General features: G+C 41.4%; 1 protein-coding gene across 3 annotated transcripts in view; it reads left to right on the top strand.

Moving 5' to 3' along the window:
- The window catches only part of UBAC2 (UBA domain containing 2), a 170448-nt gene that overhangs the window by 57481 nt on the left and 85739 nt on the right, over positions 1–27228 (top strand). The gene's annotated exons all lie outside the window — the stretch shown is intronic.

The raw sequence follows: 27228 nt of genomic DNA, 5'->3' as shown, positions 1-27228 counted from the left end.
AAGCTAAATGTCATAACCGCTTTCTCAGACTGAATGGAATATTTTTAGTCTTCTCTGTAAAAAGTACAAGTCTTTTAGCATCTGTGCTCAGTCCCAGGTCTTCTTGCCTGAGCAGCTTGGGGCCATGTCGTCTGTCTTAGGCCTGAAAATTCAGCCCCCAACACCAGGGGCGTGTGTCTAGTACCTACCTTGGGGATCACTGAAGCAGCACATGCTGTTATTTCTGTTTTTATTCAGATATTTGGGATTATTATACGGAAAGTTTTAAGCACATAAAAAAGTGTAGAAAGCACTATAAGGAACTCAGTTTCAACATCACCCAGCTCCAGCAATGGTCAACTCATGGTCATCTTATTTTATCTATATCTTCACTCACACTTACGTGATTCCAGTGGACCTCTCTTTGGTGTGTTAATCCAGGAGCAGAAATATGTGTGTGTGTGTGTGTGTGTGTGTGTGTGTGTGTGTGTTTCTTCTGTGTGCTCTATTGTATGCCATTGGTCTCTTTATATGTCCGTGTGCCCCATACTCTAATATCTTTAAGTTATTTTGCTTTTTAGTGGAACAAGCAACTTTTTGTTCAGCTATTGCAAAATTACCCTAACTACACATGTACTTTTGTTCTTCCATATAAATTTTAGAGTAAGTTAATCAGTTATCTTAAATTCAGCTGGAATTTGATACAGTATTGCTTTTATAGTTTGATTTGGGAGAGAACTGATACCTTTATCCAGTTTTCCAATCCAAGAGCATAAAGGATCTCTCCATTTATTTGTAACATCCTTGTTGTTTAATTGATTTAAAAATTTTTCTCTTCTAGATCTTTTGTAGTCCTAGGTTTTTGTTTTTGTTATGGTGAATGATGTTGTGTTTATGTATTATGTTTCCCAAATGTAGCTATTTTATTGCTGGAGTAGAGAACTGTCAGTGATTTTTATAAGTTGATCTTGGATTTGGCAACTATATTGAACTCTCTTATTTATTGATTGTTTATTTTTCTAGGTGGCATGGTAAGTATATGTTTTACTTTTTAAGGAACCGCCAAACTGTTTTGTTAAGTATCTGTAACATTTTGTGCTCTGATTAGCAATGTATGAAAATTCTAGTTAATACCCATCCTCGGGTCATTTAGTGTATTAATTTTTAAAGCAAGTTTTTAGTCATTCCAGTGGATGAAATCTGTTACAATTACTGTCATTTTAGTTTGCATTTCCCTGTGTTGAATATTTTTTCATGTGCTTGTGTATTATTAATCCATCTTCTTTCAAATCTTGCCCCCTTCCTTTTTAAATTGGGTTGTTTTCTTATTACTGAGTTATGAGAGGCCTTTGGGTTTCAGATGCAGGTTCTTTATCAGATGTGTATTTTGCAATATTTTCTCCCAGTCTTGCTTGTTTTTTCATTTTCTGAATAGTGAACTTTGAGGAGCATAGTTATAAATTTTGATGATATCTAGACTGTCAGTTTTTTTTTAAACAACTCATATTTATTGTATCCTTTCTAAGAAATCTTTCTCTCATCCATGAGTATAGAGATGTTTTTCTTCCTTTTGTAGAAATTTTATAGTTTAAGTTTTCCCATTTAGGAAATCTCTTTTAGTTTATCAATTGCCTAGAATTTTTTTTTTAATCATAAATAGACTGAATTTTGTCATAGTTTTTTTCTATCTATTGATGTGGTCTATGGTTTTCTTATTTAGACTGCTTTATGGTGAATTACATTTATTTTTGAATGTTGAATCAACCTTACATTCCTGTGATGAACTCTATTTGATGTACTATCCCTTTTATATATTTCTAGATTTGATTTGCTAATGTTTTGTTGAGAATTTTTTGTGTATATTCATGTGTGACATTGGTCTATAATTTTCACTCCTTATAATGTCTTTGGTTTTTGGTATGAAGGTAATGCTGGTCTGGGACATGTCTTCTGCCCATTTGCTTGAAATGTTTGTGTAGAATTAGTATGTTTTTTTCCCCTAAATATTTGATAAATTTTGCCAGTGAAGCCATCTGGGCCTGGAACTTTCTGTATTGATAGGATTTTAAAAAATTCCTCTATGAACTCATTTTCTTTTACCTATTAACAACTCTAAAGATGGCAGAAAGCGAAGAAGAACTAAAGAGCCTCTTGATGAAAGTGAAAGAGAAAAGTGAAAAAGCTGGCTTAAAACTCAACATTCAGAAAACTACTAAGATCGTGGCATCTGGTCCCATCACTTCATGGCAAATAGATGGGAAAACAGTGGAAACAGTGAGAGACTTTATATTTGGGGGCTCCAAAATCAGTGCAGATGGTGACTGCAGTCATGGAATTAAAAGACACTTGTTCCTTGGAAGGAAAGTTATGACCAACCTAAACAGCGTATTAAAAAGCAGAGACATTACTTTGCCAACAAAGGTCCGTGTAGTCAAGGCTATGGTTTTTCCAGTGGTTGTGTATGGATGTGAGAGTTGGACTGTAAAGAAAGCTGAGCACCTAAGAACTGATGCTTTTGAATGTGGTGTTGGAGAAGACTCTTGAGAGTCCCTTGGACTGCAAGGACATCCAACCAGTCCATCCTAAAGGAAATCAGTCCTGAATATTCATTGGAAGGACTGATGCTGAAGCTGAAACTCCAATACTTTGGTCACCTGATGCGAAGAACTGACTCATTGGAAAAGACCCTGATGCTGGGAAGGATTGAGGGCAGGAGGAGAAGAGGATGATAGAGGATGAGATGCTTGGATGGCATCACCGGAGTTCGAGTAAACTCCAGGAGTTGGTGATGGACAGGGAGACCTGGTGTGCTGCAGTCCATGGGGTTGCAAAGAGTCGGACACCACTGAGGGACTGGACTGAACTGAGAAAGAATGAAGTCTTTACAAGAAAAGAAAAGTTTCAGTGATTTTTCTCTACTTTCTCTTTTCGGTGTCATAGATTTTTACTCCTATCATTGTTACTGCCTTCCTTCTGCTTACCCTGGAGTTAATTTGATACTCATTATCTAGTTTCTTAAAATAGAAACCTGGATCATTGAGTGAGACCTTGCTTTTCTAATATTTAGTATTATATGTGTTCAGTGCTATACGTTTCTCTTTATGCACGGCTTTAGCTGCATCCCACAAGTTTTATGTTGTTTTTATTTTCGTTCAATTCCCAACATTCCCTGGGACTTCTTTGATTCATGGATTATTCAAAAAAAGTTTTTAATTTACAGGATTTTTCCAAATATTTTTCTGGTATTGAATGCTAATTTAATTCTGTGTAGTCAGAGAAACTACTTTGTACGATTCCAGTTCCTTTAAGTTTGTTGAAGCTTGTTTCTTGGTCCCCCTTGCTGAATACTCCAAATGCACTTTAAAAATGGGTGTATTCTGATGTTATAGTGGGTGGTATCTTCTGTGAATGTCAATTTGGTCATTGGTTGATGTGCGTTTTTATGTCTTCTGTATCCCAAGTGGTTCTCTGTTCTCTTGCTTTATCAGCTACAGAACGAGGAATGTTGAGTACTCTTGTTGTGAATTTGTCTCTCCTTTCTGATCGCCCTTAACTTCACCGTTCTGTAGTTCCCCCTTAGTTCTTAGTGGAGTAATCTTTTCATAAGCATTTTCACAGTGTGTGTGGCAGAGCTTTGAGTCCTTATGTACATAAAGATTTTTTGATTTGCTCACTTTTTAATAATTTGGATGTTTAAAAATTCCAGGTTGAAGTTTTTTTCTTCAATATTTAAAAATTTTTTAAATTATTTTTCCCCCCCTGGCATGACATGTGGGATCTTAGTTCCCTGACCAGGAACTGAGCGCAAGCCCCCTGCAGTGGAAGTGTGGAGTCTTAACCAGGGGACCACCAGGGAAGTCCCTTCTTCAGTATTTACTAGAATTACTATACTATCTCATTGAATCCCTTGTATCTTTTGCAAATTTGAGGTTGATCTTATCCATTTGTCATTTGTTTATTCTTTGCCTTTGGAAGTTTCTAGAATTTCCCCTTGTCTTTCTTAAATACCACCATGGTGTGTCTGCATATAGGTTATCTGTATCTAAACTGTATGGCAAAGAGACCTTTAGTTGAAATATGTGTGCATTCTTTAAATGACTTACTGTTTCTTTAAACATGTTATCTCTATGTCTTTTTCGTGTTCAGCCTTTTATGCTGACCTCTGGGAGAATGCCTAAGTTTATTTTTCAAGCTTGGTTAATTTGTTCTTCAAGAGTATTTATCCCATCTGTTACGTTTTTCATATTTAATGTTCCACATAATCTGACTTCATATTTTTAATATTTTATCTTATGTTAGTATAGAGACTAGTACATATTATAACTTGAGGTTTGCCTGTTCTAAAAATTCCACTTTCATTAGTGATGTTGTTTGTTGTTTCTCTTTCATTGTGATTGTACTCCAAGGATGTCTAGTTCTTTGGGCCTCTGAACCCACGTTCCCCTGAGCCATGTTCAACGTTTTGGCGATGTCAGAGCAGATCAGTGGGGGCAGTGAGCCCCCCAGGATAGAAAACCCAACCCACGGTCACCACAGAGACCATCTGTTACCCGCTCCTGTTTGCTGACATCCCATCAGGCATGCAACCTAGTTGGGGATTCACCTTCAAACTCTTTGAAATAAACAGCATTGAGAAGAAGCATTTTTTTTTTTTAATATGGCAATTTGTCTGAGGTGGAGGAGGGAGGATGAGAGGAAGAAGCAGGTGAGGGGATGCTGTCTCTTGTGACCAGTACCAGCCGTGCGCTGTTGCTGTTGACAGATCATGTGAAGATCTGCTGATGAATACCTTGAGACAGCTTAGATGAGGTGCTTCAGCCATGCGGCTTTCATCTCTTTTGGTTGTACAAATAGTAGACCCTTGATATCAGTCAGACAACTCAAGACATTGCTCTTCTTGAATTTTTCTTGAATTACTTTGATTATTTCTCTTCAATATTCTTGGTTCTCTGTTTCTGAAAAAATCCTACTCTCTGGGTATTCAGCCTCCTGGACAGGTCCAGTTTTCATCTCTTTTCCGCCCTTCTCTTTTCTTCTTTTTTGTGTTCTTGCTCTCCTTGTGGGGAGATGTCTGGAGCTCTGTCTTCCGATTCTAATTACCATTTTAAAATAAACTTCTACTGAAGTGCAGCATGTACATGAAAAAGTGTATGTGTCCTAAGTGTGGAGCTCACTGAATTTTTATAAAGTGACTCCCATTTGGACACACAGATGGAGAAATAGAGCATCACCTGTACCCTGAAAGACCCGCTTGTGCTGCCTCCCAGTTACCACTTCCCTCCTCAAGTCTGTCCTTCCTTTTAACCCTGGTCGGATTTTGTTTGGGTTTGACCTCTATGTAATATGCTCTTCTATATCTAGTGTCTTTATCTCAATATCACACTGTTGTTGCTGCATGTCGCAGTAGTTCATGCTTGTTTATCACTGTGCAGTATTCTCTTGTATGAATTACTGCTGTTTCTTCATTCTGTTGTTGATGGACATTGAGCTTGTTTCTGATTTGAGTGATATCGTGTCTTTTGTTGTGTATATGTATACATTTCTGTTGTCTGTGTACCTTGGAGTTAAAAGCTGGGTTCTAAGGAGTAGCTCTGTTTAGCTCTGGTAGACACTGCCAGTTTTCCTGTGGGTCAGGAATTTGGGAGCCGCTTAGCCAGGTGACCCCAGCCCTGAGTCCCTCATGTGGTTGCAGTCGGTATGCCAGCAGACACCATGGTTGTCTGGAGGCCTGATTCAACTGGAAGACCCTCTTCCAAAATAACTCACTCACATGGCCGTGGACAGGAAGCCTCAGTTCCTCACCATGAAGCTGCTTGAGCATCTACATGATCTGACAGCTGACTTCCCCCAGAGCGCGTGCCCCAAGACTTGGCAGTCCTTTTCATTTCAGTCATTCTGGTGGATTTGTAGTGATATGTTATTGTGGTTTTAGTTCGTATTTCCTTGATGACTAATGATATTAAGTACCTTTTCACCTATTGAATACCTTTACAATATTTTTGCTATCCTAGTTTCTAATTTCCAGTAGTTCTTTTTTACTTTTCGAATATTCAATTTTGCTGGCATCCTGCTTTTTTGTTTCATGGATATAGTCTTTTTTTTCCCTTGTGTCTTTCATGATATTAAGGATAATCCTCTACCTCAAGATTTTAATTTCTATGCACAGTTTCTGTTTCGTCTGAGTTCCTTTTTTTTCTCCTTGTTTTCTGTTTTTGATATTAGAGGCTTTTTTTAAATATCTCTGAGCCTTTGGCTATCTCTTTATATGTAAGCGCCAGTTTCTAAAAAAGCCTGATTGAAGAAATAGATTGTGTGCGAGGGGCTGAATGACTTCATGGTGGGGTCCCCTCCTTGTGGCATTCCACTGTGAACGCCCAGTGTCTGAGTGCAAGGAGCAGGGACAGGCCTGCACAGTCTCAGGATCTGTCCACAGAAATTTATTGTTCTCATTTCTGCAAGTCCCCAGTTTCTAGCAGGATATATTCCTGTTAGTGTTATAGAGGGACCTTCCGTGCTGTTCTTGGTGATCAAATTATATGTATGACATAGATCTAATTCTCCCTCTTAACTCTGCAAAGGATCAAACCTTTTAGGACTGGACACAGCTGATTCAGGAGGCTAGGAAACAAATATTACAGTGCTACCATAATTATTTATTGGAATGACTTGGTTATTTAGACCTGTTTAATAGAAACAGTCATAGATATTTAATGTAATTCTTTCTTAATTTTGTTGCTCTTAATGGACTTTTATTTGAGCTCCCTTGTTACTGTAGTAACAGTTGGTACTAAGAGGCAGTGTTAACTTTTAATCTCAAAAGTGCTAGGGGTAGGTTTCTGTCAAGCTGACGGCCAATTAGAAAGTAGCAGCACACCTATAATCTTCTGTGGTCATCTTGAATATCAACCGTTGGGATATTTTAAGGGAAGTGGGTATTGTGGGCAAAGTTAACAATAAATGACAGTTAGCTTTCTAAATTACTTGTCCCTCTGGCTTGAACTTGGGCTAAGTATCCAGATCACAAATTAATTGTCACAGCTGGAATAATGTTCAGTGCCTTTACTTTAGAAGTAAAGTGTTATTTCTCAAACATAGAGCTGCCAGGGCCTCCGGATTTGAAGCGATAATGTTATTGTGTGTAGATTAATAGATTAGATGGGTTGAGCTAATAGTTATTTCAAATAGCTTATCACCTTTGATTCCTATTTTAAATAGCACTTTTTTGAAATCGTTATATCTATTTCAGTTCAATTCAGTTCAATTGCTCAGTCGTGTCCGACTCTTTGTGATCCCCTGGACTGCAACATGCCAGGCTTCCCTATCCATCACCAACTCCTGGAGTTTACTCAAAATCATGGCCATCAAGTCATTCTTCGGCCCTCAGCTTTCTTTATTGTCCAACTCTCACATCCATACATGACTACTGAAAAAACCAAAGCTTTGACTAGACGGACCTTTGTTGGCAAAGTAACGTCTCTGCTTTTTAATATGCTGTCTAGGTTGGTCATAACTTTTCTTCTAAGGAGCAAGTGTCTTTTGATTTCATGGCTGCAGTTATTATCTGCAGTGATTTTAGAGTCCAAGTAAATAGAGTCTGTCACCATTTCCATTGTTTCCCCATCTATTTGCCATGAACTAATGGGACCGGCTACCATGATCTTAGCTTTCTGAATGTTGAGTTTTAAGCCAGCTTTTTCACTCTTCTCTTTTACTTTCATTAAGAGGCTCCTTAGTTCTTCTTCACTTTCCGCCATAAGGGTGGTGTCATCTGCATATCTGAGGTTATTGCTATTTCTCCCAGCAATCTTCATTGCAGCTTGTGCTTCATCCAGCCCAGCATTTTGCAATATGTACTCTGCTTATAAGTTAAATTAGCAGGGTGACAATATACAGCCTTGAAGTATTCCCTTCCCGATTTGGAACCAGTCTGTTGTTCCATGCACAGTTCTAACTGTTGCTTCCTGACCTGCATACAGATTTCTCAGGAGGCAGGTCAGGTGGTCTGGTATTCCCATCTCTTTCAGAATTTTCCACAGTTTGTTGTGATCCACACAATCAAAGTCTTTGGCATAGTCAATAAAGCAGAAGTAGATGTTGTTCTGGAACTCTCTTGCTTTTTTGATGATCCTACGGATGTTAGCAATTTGATCTCTGGTTCCTCTGCCTTTTCTAAATCCAGCTTGAACCAGTTCACGGTTCATGTACTGTTGAAGCCTGGTTTGGAGAATTTTGAGCATTACTCTGCTAGCATGTGAGATGAGTACAGTTGTGCAATAGTTTGAACATTCTTTGGCATTGCCTTTCTTTGGATTTGGAATGAAAACTGACCTTTTCCAGTCCTGTGGCCGCTGCTGAGTTTTCCAAATTTGCTGACATATTGAGTGCAACACTTTCACAGCATCATCTTTTAGGATTTGAAATAGCTCAACTGGAATTCCATCACCTCCACTAGCTTTGTTCATAGTGATTCTTCTTAAGGCCCACTTGACTTCACATTCCAGGATGTCTGGCTCTAGGTGAGTGATTACACCATCTTGGTTATCTGCGTGATGAAGATCTTTTTTGTACAGTTCTTCTGTGTATTCTTGCCACCTCTTCTTAATATCCCCTGCTTCTGTTAGGACCATACTGTTTCTGTCCTTTATTGAGCCCATCTTTGCATGAAATGTTCCCTTGGGATCTCTCATTTTCTTAGAGAGATCTCTAGTCTTTGTTGTTTTCTCTTTTGTTGTTTTCCTCTATTTCTTTGCACTGATGGCTGAGGAAGGCTTTCTTATCTCTCCTGGGTATTCTTTGGAACTCTGCATTCAAATGGGTATATCTTTCCTTTTCTCCTTTGCCTTTAGCCTCTCTTCTCTTCTCAGCTATTTGTAAGGCCTCCTCAGATAACGATTTTGCCTTTCTTTTTCTTGGGGATGGTCTTGATCAGTGCCTCTTGTACTGTGTCACTAGTCTCCATCCATAGTTCTTCAGGCACTGTATCAGATCTAATACCTTGAATCTATTTGTCATTTCTACTGTATAATCATAAAGGATTTGATTTAGGTCATACCTGAATGGTATAGTGGTTTTCCTTACTTTCTTCAATTTAAGTCTGAATTTGGCAATAAGGAGTTCATGATCTGAGCCACAGTCAGCTCCCGGTCTTGTTTTTGCTGCCTGTATAGAGAGCTTCTCCATCTTTGGCTGCAAAGAATATAATCAACCTGATTTCGGTATTGACCATCTGGTGATGTCCATGTGTAGAGTCTTCTCTTGTGTTTTTAGAAGAGGGTGTTTGCTATGACCAGTGCATTCTTTTGGCAAAACTCTGTTAGCCTTTGCCCTGCTTCAGTTTTGTACTCCAAGGCCAAATTTGCCTGTTACTGCAGCTATCTCTTGGTATCTATTTCACTGATGGGAAAAGATCTATCTGATCTCAAAAAAAAGAAAAGATCTATCTAATCTCAAAAAGAATCTATCTGGTTCTCAAAAAGATAGAGATCTGTCCAGGGACATGTAAGTCAATTGGAGTTTTGGCCTGGATTGCTCCACTCTAAAATCAGAATGCCTCCCGGGCAAGATAAAGCAGTGGAAGTTGGCAGGCTGCTGGGTCATCATGTTTATCAGTCTGCAAAGGATTATGTTTCTGAGTATCAGTCACAAGAACAGTTTAGGCTTTCTCTCCTTAGTGAGTCTGCTATTGTGAAGCTAAACCTTTGGATCCCTAGCCCTGTTGCCCCGTCTCTTTTCCTTACAGACTCCACCGTCTCCTCCCTCCCCTTCTCTCACCCTTTAGCTTCTGCCCACCCCACTCCACTCCGTTTATCCTCAGTCTTCCTTTCCCCTCCCTGCCATGCCTACTGGTTTCGTTAGACCTACCAGTGGTTTTAGGAAGTCAGTACTTAAATGTGGCTGCACAAAAGCAAAGTGGACTAGTGAAACAGAAGGTTCTCACATTTTTATTTAGAATGAGAGGTGTGAGAAAATACATACCCCCGATTCCAAGGCGTCAGGAAGAGCCAAAAGGTCACTCCTCGAAGCTTTCTTAGACCATGCCCACCCTGAGATTAGGGCAGGGTGATACGCTCTCTTAGGCCATTCATAACTCTTGTCACCATAAAAATTAATTGTGTAATAGATGGTTTAATATCCATGTCCTCCATAGCATATAAGCTCTCGCAAGCAAAGGCCATACTTATCTTACCCATCAGTCAGGCCTCGGTTAGCATAGTGGCTCCCACACAGGGGGCACTGTGTTTGGTGGGTGGTTGGATGGATGGGTGAATGGATGGTGGGCGGGTGGAGCAAATACGTGAATGAAAAGCCGTGTTGTTTTGATTCCATTTCATCTCCTTTTGTGTGGACTATTGCAGTAGCCTCTCGACTGTTCATCCGGTCACCAGCTCCACGCTGTCATCTGTGCTGTTCCCCCTCCTCCATAACTTTATCTCCAGAAAAGATCTTACCTCGTTCCTTTACACCTTCTTAAACCTGTGACTTCCTACTGCTGCGCCGTAAAGTCTAACTTGTTAGTGAGGCACCTCAGAGTTGAGTTCCCACCCACCTTTCCAGCCTCGTCTACTCAGTCCCCCCTTGTGCTCTACGCACTGGCCTAATTGCATTATTGACCACCCTCTGAATTAATTTATTCATAAATCAGACAATTCTGATTGCAATATCCTCTCTCCTCTTTACCTGGCAAAATTTTTCTTGACCTTCAAGGCTCACCTTGGACATCTCTACTCTGTGAACCTCTACCCCAGCCAGAAGTGATCACATCTTCCTTTGTGCTCACAGATGACTCTGTGCTTCAAGTTACATGTAACATTTACCACTTGATTTTATACTTGTTTACCTAATTGACGCTTCTCTCAACTTAGTGCTTTTTGGAACAAAATCTTCCTCTCTTGTTGAAAGCTCCCTCAGTGTGGAGCATCAGGAAGATGGCATGAAGCCGTGAAGTGTTCTTGAACACCAGAGAGACCTGCCGCGATGGAAATTTTGATCTACCACCTGCTAGTTACTTCGATTTTTCTTTTGTACTAATGCCCTTTTCTTTCTTTTCTCTCTTTTTTTTTTTTATGACTTACCTCAAATCTGTTACTTATAAGAAAAACGTGAAAACTGAATTTCAAATATGAGTTCAGTGATATGTTTAAAAGATTAAAATGTTGTTGATTTATAAAATCATTCCAGTATCATATCTAGAGAAAAAACATAAAATCCATTCATTCTTATATTCTCAGAAGAGGTTTTTTTTTCTTTTTAAAATATATTTATTCATTTATGGCTGTGCTAGGGTCTTCGTTGCTCTTTGCTCAGGCTTTCTCTAGTTGCGGGTGAGCAGGGGCTGCTCTCCATTGCGTTGCACAGGCTGCTCACTGCCGTGGCTTCTCTTGTTGCAGAGCACAGGCTCTAGACTTGTGCGTTTTGGTAGTTGGGGCACACAGACTCGATCGTTTCGGCTCATGGGCCCAATAGTTGTGGCTTCTGGGGGTAATTGCTCTGCAGCATGTGGAATCTTCCCAGACCAGGGATCGAACCCATGTCCCTTGCCTTGGCAGGCAGATTCTTATCCACTGTACCACCACGCAAGTCCCCAGAATAGCTTTTTATAAAACAAAAGTCTTGAGTTATTTATTTGGCCACACTGAGCCTTAGTTGCGTCACGTTGCGGCCAGTAGACACTCCAGTTGTGGCATGCGGGCTCTGGAGCTGCGGTGTGCCGGCTGCGGGATGTGGATCCTAAGGTTCCTTGAGCAGGGATCGAACCTGCATCCTCTGCAGTGCAAAGCGGATTCTTAAGCACTGGACCACCAGGGGCATCCCAGAATAGCTCTTATCTTAACCCCGAAGTTCTCAGTTTAGTGTCCAGGTGTCTAATGCTGTGTGTCTGACGTCACCCATCAGGAGTCAGCACACACCATGCTCGTCCCAGGCGGTCTGCACACACACTGGTGTCACTTTAATCCTCTGTACAGTGGGAACTGTCATCTCCTCTGAGGAAGCCAGCTCAGAAGCCTTGAGCAGCATTTTCTGTAAAGTGGAAAAAGAAAAGTCATGATGATGTTAAAAGATACATAAGGAGAGGAAGTGGCTTCTGTTACTTCACTTGTGTGTTTGACGCTGTTTTAAGGGATGACTAGAAAATGAGATTGCTACTCAGTGTAATCAAGGTGTTAGTAATGTTTGAAGCCCAGTGTCTTTCGAATCAAAAAAGCGACATCAATAGTGAGTCTCTTACCCCCACAGACGGCTGGTTAATTGTGAAAGGAGACTCAGGTTTTTCACACGGGAGATTTCATTGGCAGTTTCAGTGGCCTGAGCATCTTCCCAAGGAGTAGATTTAGTGTATCCTGTTTGAAAGACTCTGTAAGCTATCATCAGAGGTTATATGAAGCCACCCCATCGGTGATTTTACACTTGAATGTGAAGGGCAGTGATACTGTCAACCCAAACCAGAGTGTTCTCAGCCTCGGCTGGCACTTTTGGTCACATAGGTCTTTGCTGTTGGGGGGCTGTCCTGTGCATCGCAGACTGTTGAGTAACACTCCTGGCCTCTGCCCTCAGATGTCTTCAGCACCTCCCACCTCCCAGGTCCTGACAACTAGAAACGTCTCCAGATAGTGCCAGATGACATTGAGGGGCACAAAATTACCCCTGATGGCATACCACTGACCCACTGAAGCTTTTACAGAGCCTCTCACCTATTTTGACATGCACGGTGCTGGGTGGTAAATAGAACCCTGAAAAGAGTTAGCCCACACCCTGGAGGAGGCAGTGACCTATGAAGCTTGTTGAGATCTTTTGACTAGGTAGAATATTTCTAGTCATTGACTGAAATAGCTTTGGTTGAGGCTATCAGTAAAAATTTGTTTCAAAGAAGTTTAACATCTGTTTTCATTTCTGCTTTTGTCAGTTACTTCGCTACTCAATTCCTTTATTTTAGCTTGTCTTCCTCTTAGGACTTAAAATATTTAAGTACATGTCAAAATTTCCAGTTTGATAGAAAATATGTTTTATTGAAACAGAAATGAAGATGTTAAGAACTTTAGGCTAGGATGGTGAAAAGTTTAATGTTGTTAACCAGGCTAGATGACAGCAGAGTAAATAGTACTGAAGGGAACTCAGTCTGGTTCTGTTCAAGATTCACTTCCTGTTCTTGTTTATCATTGGAAGTTGTACTTTACAAAGATTTTAGATTCAGATCATTGTATTATTCTAAGAAAAAAATTTCAAAATGCTCACCACGTCTTGGTAACCATGGCAAGATATGTAACACACAAAAATAATCTCATATTTATCTCAGGGTTGAGTTTTTTTTTTTTTTTTGGTATATGGTATACCTTGAGTTCGGAAATATCTAATTTGCTTCTGTTATCTGAGGTCAAAGGAAAAAACGGCTTTCTGAATTACAAGACACAGGCATGCCTGTTACTTGAAGTAATAGAACCAACACTGGTTTATTTAGTAGAAAGAGGGTTTATTGAAGTAGTTCAGAGACCACTTGGGTGAGGGCAAAAATCCAGCCTTGGATGCAGTGAAACCATAGTTAATACTTAAATGTATCCCTTCCCATTGAGGGAAGATTGTCTGCCTACTTAATGTTTGATATTGACTTGTGGAACATGAGATTTGTGAGGGTAACTTGGTCTGTATTATTTTCAGTCCTTGCATCCTGGCGCCACAAACAGGAGGAAGCCCTTAATAGATGCTTTTTGTATAAATATGAGATAAAGCATGTGTTCATTAGTATCAGCAACAACATGGAGAGAAAATACAATAGTGTTGAAATGTTAATATTACACATTCGATTGGGGGATTTTTTTGGCAGCAAAATAAGCTCTTTTTCTTTAGTAATTTTGACCAATAAATATTAAATGACTATTTTGTACCATAGAACCCTGTTTTACATATGTTCCTTTTAAATGAACACCCATGGCAGTCTTGCAAGAGTAGTAGATATTGATACGGTTGTATCCTTCATGAGAAAGCGGAGGGTCTGAGAATTGATTTAATCATCAGGCTCACAGCTATTTAAGTGCCAGAGCCTAGATTGAAATTCATGCCTGTCTGACTCAACACAAACATGTCCCTCTGTGCAACAGAGCCTTAATGCCACTTTCCTTTTTTTTTTTTTTTAGGTTTAAAAAATCCAATTAATGGTCACCTGTTCACTCTTTTAGAAAGTAATTTGAGTGTATAAATTCATCAAACTGAAACTTCCTATTTGGATTTTCAGCTACAGTGTTACAAATGTTTATAAAAGTAAATGTTAGTCTCTAAAGGCAATTTTTATGATTACATTCAAGTTTTGCTGCTAAATGAGAATTACAAAAATAATCCACCATGGAATGCTGTGTGAAAAAGCACCACCTGTGCAGTACTCCAGTTATGTAGCTTCTAGGTTTCAAGTTGTCGTCGTCGTCGTCGTTCAGTTGCTAAGTCATCTCCGACTCTTTGCGACCACATGGATCGCAGCACGCCAGGCTTCTCTGTCCTCCACCGTCTCTTGAAGTTTGCTCCTACTCATGTCCATTGAGTCAGTGGACCATCCAACCATCTCATTCTCTGTCATCTCCTTCTTTTCCTGCCCTCAATCTTTCCCAGCATCAGGGTCTTTTCCAGTGAATTGGCTCTTCATGTTAGGTGGCTGAAGTATTGGAGCTTCAGCTTCAGCCTCATTCCTTCCAATGAATATTCATGGCTGATTTCTTTTAGGATTGACTGGTTTGATCTCTTTGCTGTCCAAGGGACTCTCAAGAGTCTTCTCTAGCACCATACTTTGAAAGCATCAGTTCTTTGGCACTCAGCCTTCTTTATAGTCCAACTCTCACGTCTATCTGTGACTACTAGGAAAAACCGTAGCTTTGACTATATGGACCTTCGTCAGCAAAATGATGTCTCTGCTTTTTAATGTGTTATCTAGGTTTGTCATAGCTTTCCTTCCAAGGAGCAGGCATCTTTTAATTTCATGGCTACAGTCACCATCTACAGTGATTTTGAAGCCAAGAAAATAAAATCTGTCACTGCTTCCACTTTTTCCCCTTCTATTTGCCATGAAGTGATAGGACCAGATGCCATGATCTTAGTTTTTTGGATGTTGAGTTTTAAGCCATCTTTTTCACTCTCCTCTTTCATCCTTAAGAAGCTCTTTAGTTCCTCTTCACTTTCTGTCATTAGAGTGGTATCATCTGCATATCTGAGGTTGTTAATATTTCTCCCAGCAATCTTGATTCCAGCTTGTGATTCATCATTTTAATTTAATAGACAGGAAAAAAAAAAAATATGCTGTTTCTCTTCAGAGCTCCCTAATGCTGCCACTGTGTTTTATACTTTTTTTAAAAAAATCTGAAATAATTCAGGCCTTATAGGAAGGTTACGACAATAGGACCCTAAACCCAGATGCCCTAATTGTTAATGTTTTTTGTTTGTTTTGTCATTTTCCCTCTTTCTCTCTATATATAGGGTTTGTTTTTTTTTTTCTGAATCATCTGAGAGCAAGTTGTCGATGTAATGCCCCTTTATCCCTGAATACCTCAGTATATATGACCATAAAATTAGCAATTGGACAGTTTTATAGTAAAAAAGAAAAAAAAAAGGATGGCCATGTGACATCTTGGAATTACATCTTGTGTTTAGTTGTTATGTCCCTTTACCTTTTTATCTGGGACAGTCTTCATTCTATCTTTATCTCTTGTGATCTTGACATTTTGAAGAGTATAAGCTAGTTACTTTATAGAAGATGGTACTGATTTTAATAATATAGTAAAATTAAAGTTTTTGAAGGAAGCATTAGATGAAAATAATTTGTGCTTCCGTGTTTCTCTTGGTATAATCTGTTAGAGCTTTTTATTTTGAAAAATTTCAATCACAGAAGCAAAGAGAATAATAAAATGAGCCCTGTGCTTAGTTGCTCCGTCATGTCTGACTCTTTTTGCTCCCTTGGACTGTCATCCGCCAGGCTCCTCTGTCCATGGGGATTCTCTAGGCAAGAATACTGGGGTGGGTTGCCATGCCCTCCTTCAGGGACTCTTCCCAACCCAGGGATTGAACCCAGGTCTCCCGCATTGCAGGCGGATTCTTTACCATCTGAGCCACCAGGGAAGCCCTCTCCTCCAGGGGATCTTCCCAACCCAGGGATATTTCCCACATTGCAGGCAAATTCTTTACCATCTGAGCCACCAGGGAACCCAAAATGAGCCCTACTACTACTACTACTACTACTACTAAGTCGCTTCAATCATGTCCGACTCTGTGTGACCCCATAGATGGCAGCCCACCAGGCTCCCCCATCCCTGGGATTCTCCAGGCAAAAACACTGGAGTGGGTTGCCATTTCCTTCTCCAGTGCATGAAAGTGAAAAGTGAAAGTGAAGTCACTCAGTCGTGTCCAACCCTCAGCCACCCCATGGAGTGCAGCCTTCCAGGCTCCTCCATCCATGGGATTTTCCAGGCAGGAGTACTGGAGTGGGTTGCCATTGCCTTCTCCAAAAATGAGCCCTAGAACCCAGAAATAATAATTAACATTTTTGCCTCCCTTCCCTATTCTTTTTCTAGTCCCCTAAAAACTAAATACTTTCAGGCATTTTGTAGCAGTTTTTGGACATCATAATCAAGTGGAAGTTGCTTAGTTGTGCTCTTTGACCCGATGGGCTGTAGCCTGCCAGGCTCTTCTGTCCATGGAATTTTCCAGTCAAGAATACTGGAGTGGGTTGCCATTCTGTTCTCCAGGGGATCTTCCTGACGCAGAGATTGAACCCAGGTCTCCTGTATTGCAGGCAGATTCTTAACCATCTGAGGCACAAGGGAATATTCCATATTTAAGGAAGGTCTAAAAAGTAGTGGCATTTGCTTATAGAAACATATTACTTTAACCTAGCAAAATTATTTATAATTCCTTAATAATTCCTTATAATACCAAAACTATATTCAGACTTCTCCTATATTCATTTTTTCTCTTTGAAAAAGCCCTTTACTTTTGGTTTTGCATTTGGTTATGGTATCTCTTAACTTTCTCTTTTTTTAATTAGACACTCCGTCCCATTTGGTGGAAAGCTTTAATATTTGTTGTGGTATAGTGACCATGCCTGGATCGTCTTGCTCTTTACCTTTTCCAGGGTCCTCTTAGTGTGTATCCACAGAAAACAGAGGTTGGAAAGCTTAATGCTGTCTTTCTCACACTCCCTTGCGTCCAGAGTCCTACGATGATTTAGGGTCTTGTGCGGTGCTTGAATTCAGTGTGAGCTGAGGCAGTAGCATTTGAGATGCCCGTTTTGGTGGTCCATTTCTGCAGACCCCACAGGCCCTGGAGGTTACAGTTCAGACTACTTCCTGCTTCCTAGACTCTGTTGAAATGATGTAATGACTTCCTGATTCCCAGCATCCTGACTCTGGCAGAGGAAACCGTGTTCATGGTAGACCAGTCCTTATGTGTTGCTTCAGAGTCTGTTCCTGGACACCAAGCCTGGATCTGCCCTTCTGGCCCTTTTAAAAATTTTACAAACACCTAGTTTTGTATACTGAATCTTCTCTTGCCCGAAACAGCTTGAGAAGTTTCTATTATCTGTAGGTGAACCTTGGCTGACAGTATTGGTAATCAAAAGAACGTAAGTTTTATCTTTGACTTCAGACGTATATGTCCAGAGCAACATACCCATATCTGAAGCATTCAGATTTGAACTGGAATGTGGTTTAAGGGAAAGGAAGCAGCTTTTTGCCCGTGTGTGTGTGTGTGTGTGTGTGTGTGTGTGTGTATGAAAGCCCGACAGTCTTTTCATGCAGGTATCTGGTATAACCTGTAATTTGCTAGTGACTTTGTCACAAAAAGCCGTTTCTTACTAGGACTTCTTATAGGTCCTTTAGACTACCCTTCCCTGCACTCTTGAGATATGAACGTGGCCCCATATGTCTCATTCCTGTCTTCCCACGTGACTTGGGTTGTGTGGCTCAGTGGTGAGAGATGGAGACCAGTAGCCGTGTGACCCCCACCTTCCCCTCCCACTCATCCCTGAATTTCTGCCTCCAGTGGCCCTGATGGCCCAGCAGTGTGGGGAATATATTAGAGACTATACTTAACGATTTTAAAAATTTATGATAGAAAATTTCAAAGATACGTGAATGCAGAGAGAACAGTATAATGAAAGACTACCGTGTACCCATCGCCTTATCAGCATTTTGTCAGACACCAAAGTTCAAATAGTTCAACAGTTGGGTCCCTTATGAGACACTTCTTCCTTTCTCTCTTCTGTTTTACTGTTGCTTCCTCAATTCTTCATGGCTAAGACCTACAGTATTTCTCAGCCCTGCTCCTGCCTTCAGTTGACCAGCCCCTCTGCAGGTCTCTCCCCTAGGGATCTCGTGCTCCTCCCAGAGTCTCCCTTCCTTGGGTCTCTGGGGACCTGAGCATGTGGGTGCAGGCACCATCCATGCCCAGGCTCAGGGCGAGCGCTTTCCAGATTGTTGGAACTCACACCAGGGACTGTGTTGAATTATATATAATATATGATAGACCAGTAATGTAGTTTGCGTTGATTTTTTTAAAACCCTGATACAGGCAATGACCCCATATATTTTTACTATATATTTTATTTTTTTATTATTATTTTATTTTATTTATTTATTTTTTATTTTTTTACTATATATTTTAAAAAGCAGATATCTCACTCCAGGACTTAAGGGGAAAATTGTGGAACTCAAACAGTGAGAACACATCAAAATGTTACTTTTTTTAGAGTAGGATTAAAACCTTTTTCAGCCTCCTTGTAGTTTCATTTTGACGCATTTTTTTTCTTCTCAAAATCTGCATGGGAAAAGTCATTCTTAAAAGATATGGAAACCAGAAATAAATGTTCTCACACTCTGAAAAAACTGTTAAAAGCCAATCAAAAATTACTTGAGTTCTTGGTTCAGACCCATTATAGTAGGTACCATGCGAGACAGAAGGGTTCCTGCCCAGACGTGGCTGGCAGTTTACTCAGATAGACAAGACATCCAAATACCACTTTCAACAATGAGAAGCAACATAGTAAGTGTGCAAATAAAGAGAAAGCGAAAGTCTTTACCATTTGAGGGGCAGATAAGCTATTGAAAAATAAAATAATATCTGGATCTGCATTATCAGGGACAGATTAAATGAACATAATCATCTGTTGCCTCTGTGTGTATGGAAGAAGAGGGAAAGCTAGTGGCATGCCTCTTATACTCTCATCAGAAAACTTTTTGTTTATTTTTTGGAAAAGAAGTCTTGATTTATTTAAATGTCATTACAGTTTCCAATTTAAAATATTTTCCAGGATTAGTATTTCTATACCATAATGTATTAGTTATCTGTTGCTGCCTAACAAACTACCACACACAAGAATAAGACCTCTCCTCCATCATACTTGAATAGTACTAATCATAATAAGGGGATTCTGAGGCGGCTTTAGGGGTAAAGAGCCCACCTGCCAGTGCAGGAGGTGTAAGAGATACGGGTTCGTTCCCTGGGTCGGGAAGATCCCCTGGAGGAGGGCATGGCCACCCACTCCAGTATTCTTGCCTGGAGAATCCCATGGACAGAGGAGCCTGGAGGGCTACAGTCCGTAGGGTCACACAGAGTGGCAGATGACTGAAGTAACTTAGCTCACATGCATACACAATCATAATACGGACAGAAAATGGTAAAGGCCTAACAGAAGCAGAAGAGATTAAGAAAAGGTGGTGAGAATACATAGAGGAACTATACAGAAAAGGTCTTAATGACCCAGATAACCATGATTGTGTGATCACTTAAATGGAGCCAGGCATCCTGGAGTGTGAAGTCAAGTGGGCCTTAGGAAACATTACTACAAATAAAGCTAGTGGAGGTGATGGAATTCCAGCTGAACTATTTGAAATCCTAAAAGATGATGCTGTTAAAGTGCTGCACTCAATGTGTCAGTGAATTTGGAAGATTCAGCAGTGGCCACAGGACTGGAAAAGATCAGTTTTCATTCCAGTCCCAAATAAGGGCAGTGCCAAAGATTGTTCAAACTGCTGGACAGTTGTGCTCATCTCACATGCTAGTAGGGTTATGCTCAAAATCCTTCAAGCTAGGCTTCAGTAGTACATAAACTGAGAACTTACAGATGTACAGTTCAGTTCAGTCACTCAGTCATGTCCAACTCTTTGTGACCTCATGAACCGCAGCACGCCAGGCCTCCCTGTCCATTACCAACTCCCGGAGTCCACCCAAACACACGTCCATTGAGTCGGTGATGCCATCCAACCGTCTTATCCTCTGTCATCCATCCAACCATCTTATCCTCTGTCGTCCATCCAACCATCTTATCCTCTGTCGTCCCTTCTCCTCCTGCCCTCAATCTTTCCCAGCATCAGGGTCTTTTCAAATGAGTCAGCTCTTCGCATCAGGTGGCCAAAGTATTGAAGTTTCAGCTTCAACATCAATCCTTCCAATGAACAAGCTGGATTAAAAAAAAAGGCAGAGGAACCAGAAATCAAATTGCCAACATCCATTGGACCATAGAGAAAACAAAGGAATTCCAGAAAAACATCTACTTCTGCTTCAATGACTATGCAAAAGCCTGTGCATAGTCTGTGCAGATCACAAAAAACTGTGAAAAATTCTTAGAGAGCTGGGCATACCAGGCCACCTTATGTGTTTCCTAAGAAACCTGTATGCAGGTCAAGAAGCCACAGTTAGAGCCTTATATGAAACAACTGACTGGTTCAGTACTGGGAAAGGAGTGCGTCAGGCTGTATATTGCCACCCTGCTTATTTAACTCTATGTACATACATAGAGTACATCATGTGAAATGCCAGGCTGAATGAATCGCAAGCGGAATCAAGATTGCTGGGAGAAATATCAACAACCTCAGAAATGCAGATGATACCACTCTAATGGCAGAAAGTGAAGAGGAACTAAAGAGTCTCTTGATGAGGGTGAGAGAGGAGAGTGAAGAAGCTGGTTTAAAACTCAGCATTCAAAAAACTAAGATCATGGCATCTGGTCCCATCACTTCATGGCAAATGAAGGAGAAAAAGTGGAAGCAGTGACAGATTTTATTTTCTTGGGCTCCAGAATCACTGCAGATGGTGACTGTAGCCATGAAATTAAAAGATGCTTGCTCCTTGGAAGGAAAGCTGTCACAAACTTAGTGTATTAAAAAGCAGAGATATCACTTTGCTGACAAAGGTCTGTACAGTCAAAGCTATGATTTTTCCAGTAGTTGTGTATGGATGTGAGAGTTGGATCATAAAGAGGGCTAAGCATAGAAGAATGACGCTTTCAAATTGTGGTGCTGGAGAAGACTCTTGAGAGTCCCATGGACAGCATAGAGGTCAAACCAGTCCATCCTAAAGGAAATCAACCCTGAATATTCATTGGAAGGACTGATGCTGAAGCTGAAGCTCCAGTACCTTGGCCACCTGATGTAAAGAGCTGATCATTGGAAAAGACTCTGATGCTGGTAAAGATTGAAGGCAAAAGGAGAAAGAGGTGGCAGAGGATGAGATGGTTAGATAGCATCACTGATTCAGTGGACATGGATTTGAGCAAACTCTGGGAGATAGTGGAGGACAGGGAAGCCTGGCGTGCTACAGTCCATGGGGTTGCAAAGAGTCGGCATGACTTAGTGACTGAATAACAGCAACAATCATATAATGTCCTCAGCTACTATTTGATGACCTGTAGTCAACGTGTGTGTGTGTGTGTATTTAATTTTTAAAATTTATTTAGTCATTTATCGCTGCACTGGGTCTTCACTGCTGCGTGAGGGCTTCCTCCCAGTTGTGGCAAGTGGGACTACTCTCTGGTTGCAGTGCGTGGGCTTCTGGTAGCGGTGGCTTCTGTTACTGTGGAGCACAGGCTCTAGGGCACGCAGGCTTCAATAATTGCAGTGTGCAGGCTCAGTAGTTGTGGTGCACAGGCATAGTTGCCCCTCAGCATGTGGGATCTTAGTTCCCAGACCAGGGATCAAACCCATGTCTCCTTCATTAGCAGGTCAATTCTAAACCACTGGACCACCAGGGAAATCCCAACGTATATTTCTTTGAGCATTATCTCCATGCAAGGTGCTGTGCTCGAAGCTACCCAGAATAGAAGGAAGATTCAAGATCTTTGCCCTAATGGGGCATATGTTTAAACTGAGGGATATAAGAGTGGTGCATGTGAAATAACAGACCACAGGCTGTGTGATGGTTGGCAGAGAGCGTACATGTCATGTAGTGCCGTTATTTCTTTGATAAGATAACGGAAATCTAGAAAGGCTAAAAGACTTGACAAGAGGTGATGTAGCTGATACACAGTCAAACCAGAACCAGGTTTCCAGGCCATTGTATTTTTTCTCTTCTTTTGTGGCAAGATAATTTTTGTCTAAAGTTAAAACTGTGTGGCATAGGATATATGAAAGCCAAATAAGTTGAGGAAAGGGAAGATGGGTGGCTTTGAGTAGTCAAAGGAGATTGGAAGGAGGAGGTACAGTTAGAATGTGAGTGTAAAGAATGAATGGCAGAAGCAGGAGAATCCAACCAAGAGGACCAAGTATTTGTCATATTCATGGGGTAGACCGGCTGTCTTGAGAGGTACTTACTGAGCAATGAAGAACAGCGAGGTAGCAGACACTTGAAAGTGTAAGAGAGGAACTTTTGCTTCATGCGGTCCATGATGGGGAACTATTCTCAATCCTGGAGCGTGAAATGACATGATGAAACTGGGATTAGGGAAGATTACATCTGTTTGCCGGGAGAACCGCATAGAGGGTACATTCTTTTCTTACCCTTGGTGTATGGGTAGGTGTGTTAATTAGCCTCTGTTGTGGCCCCAAATTAACCCTGAGATCTCAGTGCCTGAATATAAATGCATCTCTTGTTTGCGCTACTTTGTCAACACAGATGGATGGGGTATGGGCTGGGGAGTTCTCCGTTTACTCATTCAAGGACCCAGACTGACAGAGGTCCCACCATCTAGAACCTCGCTGGTCCCCATGGCAGAAGAGCGGTGTGGGAGGTCCCTCACTGCCGTCCAAAGCTCCAGCCTGGAAGGGACCTACAGCTTTTTTCTGGCCAACCCATTGGCCGGAGGTAGTCAAATGTGCCACAATAGGAAGTTGAGAATATCCAGTGAGCAGTAAGTGTCTCTTTCAAGGCTGTCTGAGGACCTGGGCATATACTCTGCTTGTTTAAAAGAGACAATGCCATGATAACAAGTGACAGACCTTGGAGCCAAACTGTAGAGTCAAGAGCCTGTCTCCCCTGCTTGCTAACTGTGTGGCTTTGGGTAATTGACTGAATTTCTCTGGGGCATAATTTCCTCATCTATAAAACAGTGATAGTACTGGGACCAGGAGAAGGAAATGGCAACCCACTCCAGTATTCTTGCCTAGAGAACCCCGTGGACAGAGGAGGGGCTGCTGTCCATAGGGTCACACAGTGTCAGAAGTGACTTAGCATGCATGCATGCATTGGAGAAGGAAATGGCAACCCACTCCAGTGTTCTTGCCTGGAGAATCCCAGGGACGGGGGAGCCTGGCTGGCTGCTGTCTGTGGGGTCGCACAGAGTCAGACACGACTGAAGCGACCTAGCAGCAGCAGCAGCAGTGGGGCCAACCTTGAAGAATTATTGTCGGCTTTAATTATATATAAAGCCTTAGAGTCTCATACCATGTGACTGTTAGGAGTTGTTTAGCGTGGTTTTTGTTATTAATCTGCTGACTTCCGGTATAGTACCTGAAAGGAAGGCTAAAGTGTCTGGCTCCAGGTGAGGGGAGCAGTGGGCAAGACGTTGTGGTCATTTAGGTGTGTGTTGCCAGCATCCAGCCTAGGATGCTGATTTGGGGCAAAGAAAAGATGGGCAAGAGTGAGTTCTGGAGGAGAAAATGAAAGCAGGGCTTACTGGCCAAACACCATGGATGAGACTGAGTGTGGGACTGAGGGTGTGGGACTGAGGGAATGGAGCTTGAGAAGCAGAGAAATTAGGGTGCTCCCACAGGGAAAGAAGATGAGCTGAAGGTCCGACGTGGTGTTGGGACGTGTCCAAGGCCCAGGAAGCCGCAGGAAGTGGAGGAATGGAGCCGTCTCTTAATGAACATAATTCTGTAGTGGTGAAAACCTCATGCTCCAAGTCGCACTACCCTGGGGCCAGAGGGTTTGGATCGAGCTCCCAGCTCCACGTCTCCATGGCCTGGCACTCCAGTCTCCTCATCAGCAAAATAAAGATATGTGTGTGTGCTCAGTCACTCAGTCATGTTCGACTCTTTGCAACCCTGTGGACTATAGCACGCAGGTTCCTCTGTCCATGGGATTTTCCAGGCAAGAACACTGGAGTGGGTAGCCATTTCCTCCTCCAAGGGATCTTCCTGACCCAGGAATTGAAACCCCCATCTCCTGCACTGGCAGGAGGATTCTTTACCACTGAGCCACGTGGGAAGCCCCAGATAAAGTTCTACCCGCCCCTTAAAGTAGTGAGGATTAAGGGAGGTAATGCCTGTCAGGTACTTGAAAGTGGCATGTAGTAAATAGCAGTTGTTCCTTCTCAGCTAATTGAGCTTGCAGTTGAATAGAAGTCTGAGGATCACTTTTTAAGTGACCAGTTCTTCAGGGTTTAATGTAAAGCAAACTGCCGGTGACATCAGTTCTCCTGAGCGGATCTAGTCGCCCCCAGATTCCAAAACACGGGCTGTGTTGTCGCCAGATCAGCTCTTCATTTTTTCACTCTTATCTGAATAGTCCAATGAGCAGATGTTTTTAGCTTTGCAAAGAATAACAAATTGCAGTGGGCTAAGAGTGACCAAAATAGACCATTTTAAAAGTTTATTTAAGGGCCGTGCTTCCTCTTTTAAGATTGCCTGGTACTTTTTAGTGATCAGTAGGAGTCACTGCCCTTGCCTCTTGAAATCTAAAGTTGTTTTCGAGCAGAGCATATTTCTGTAACTAAATATGAACTGGCTTCTTGGGACATTAGTTCTGTTCTTTAATATATCTACTTTAAATTGCAGGGTCTTTGAGAGGCCCTGTCTTCAGTTACACAATTACATATTCTCTAGCATATGTAACTTCTTTTTCATTTCCTGAAAAAATTTACAACCTTGGAGATCTTTCAGTAGGGCTTTAGTATTTTGTCAGTACAAAAGAGGTGCTATGCAATTAGCTGGGTATTTGAGAGACTTCTTTGGGCCAGGCTGTGTACCAGATGCTGTGTGTATAACCTACAGCACCCTCATCCTCGGGGAACTCACAGCCCGAGCGTGTAGTCTTCCCACTCTTGGGTATTTGTCCTGTATAAGGGTTAGCTAACCTGCTGGCCTATAATTAAACCTGCCTTCTCATACTTTTTCTCTGAGTCTGTGTGATTCAGTCCTTTTAATGACTGAGACATGAAGTTAGGGTTACATTCCTGCTGCTCCCTGTCTCTTAATTTACCAGGTTCCTTTCCTGAATTTGGATTTCTTTATAAAGTGTGGGCAATACAGTCTGTTCATCCTGTTTCACAGATTGTGAAAAGGAAGACATTACATAATTCCTGGACCAATTGCACTCTTCATGTATACCTGATGTCATTTCTAAAATCTAACCTTCACTATTCTGTACTCTCCTCTACTGTCACTGAAGAGTCTACGTGTTTATACTGACTCAAGCTAAGTAGCTTTGAGAGTTTTTTTTTAATTAACCAAATGATCCTTTTAGACATAACAATAAAACTGTGGAAGAGGAAATATGGTTAGCTGCCTTGTAGCTATCAGCTTTCTTAGGTGTTTTCTTCCTACCTCCCTGTTATTATTTAAAATTGTTAATATCACCTGGTCAATGTAGAAGGACTTATAGATTGTGATTTTCAAATAATGTGTGATATATAAGGCCACCTCCTATTTTTCTATAACAGAATATAAATATTATACATCATTGACCCTGTTTTCCAAGGTTACCTGCTCCCAAGGGAAACGCATGGGAAATAAACCTGAAGCCAACTAATAATACAAGACAGGGGGAGGGTGCTCCAAGGCCATGTAGGAACCGCGGCTTCATGAATGAAATGGGCAGTACGGTCCTTTCAAAGGACAACAAAGAACTGAGTTTGATTAGAGTACAGACCTTTTTAAAAAAGATTAATTGGGGGTAGGTTTAAAGTTTACCTGGAGAAGGCAATGGCACCCCACTCCAGTACTCTTGCCTGGAAAATCCCATGGACAGAGGAGCCTTTTAGGCTGCAGTCCATGGGGTCGCCAAGAGTCAGACACGACTGAGCAACTTCACTGTCACTTTTCACTTTCCTGCATTGGAGAAGGAAATGGCAACCCACTCCAGTGTTCTTCCCTGGAGAATCCCAGGGACGGAGGAGCCTGGTGGGCTGCCGTCTATGGGGTCACACAGAGTCGGACACGACTGAAGCGACTTAGCAGTTAAAGTTTACCATTTTGGCAGTATGGCTCCTTATCATTGGATAAAATCGTTTATATAGACTTGTGGTATACTGGAAGGAGGAGGCAGAAGACTTCTGAAAAAAAGCACATTATTCCTTTGTCAAGTGACATAGATATTTATTGTCTTGTTTGAAGGATCTTAAGAACTGACCCTGTTAGCACAAAGAGGACTCTCATCTACTATGAAGCAGCATGTTGGCTCATACACACAGTAGTCTGTGCTGGAACACAGTCATACAACTTGTGTGCCGTAAAGATGCTCTGAAATTCAGGAAGCTTTTGTTTCTAGTTTTCATTTAGCGACTTTCACAATGGTTTCTCTTTGGGAATCAAACTCAAATGTCTACATAAGTGCCACCTTGCATAAAATATAGTATTTTGCCCTTTTTCTTCTTCACTTGGAAAAGTTTATAGATGAAGGAAAGGCCCTAAGTTCCTGACTTCTATCCATGCGGTCATCTATCTCCATGCTGCTGCTGCTAAGTTGCTTCAGTCGTGTCCAACTCTGTGAGACCCCATAGACGGCAGCCCACTAGGCTCCTCTGTCCCTGGGATTCACTAGGCAAAAGTACTGGAGTGGGTTGCCATTTCCTTCTCCAATGCATGAAAACGAAAAGTGAAAGTGAAGTCGCTCAGTCGTGTCCGACTCTTAGCAACCCCATGGACTGCAGCCTACCAGGCTCCTCCGTCCATGGGATTTTCCAGGCAAGAGTACTGGAGTGGGGTGCCATCGCCTTCTCCATCTGTCTCCATAAGGTGTCACAAAGACCAATGGCTGTTTTTGACAATGGCTTTAAGCTGTCTGTGAAATTAACATAATACAAATCTGAAAGTACACAGTAAATGGTATTGAATCGACCATTAAGATTAG

The sequence above is a fragment of the Bos mutus genome, chromosome 12 (assembly GCF_027580195.1).
Source record: "Bos mutus isolate GX-2022 chromosome 12, NWIPB_WYAK_1.1, whole genome shotgun sequence".
Taxonomy (NCBI): Eukaryota; Metazoa; Chordata; class Mammalia; order Artiodactyla; family Bovidae; genus Bos; species Bos mutus.
Note: the sequence above shows the minus strand (reverse complement) of the source record. Positions and strands in the feature narration are given on the sequence as shown.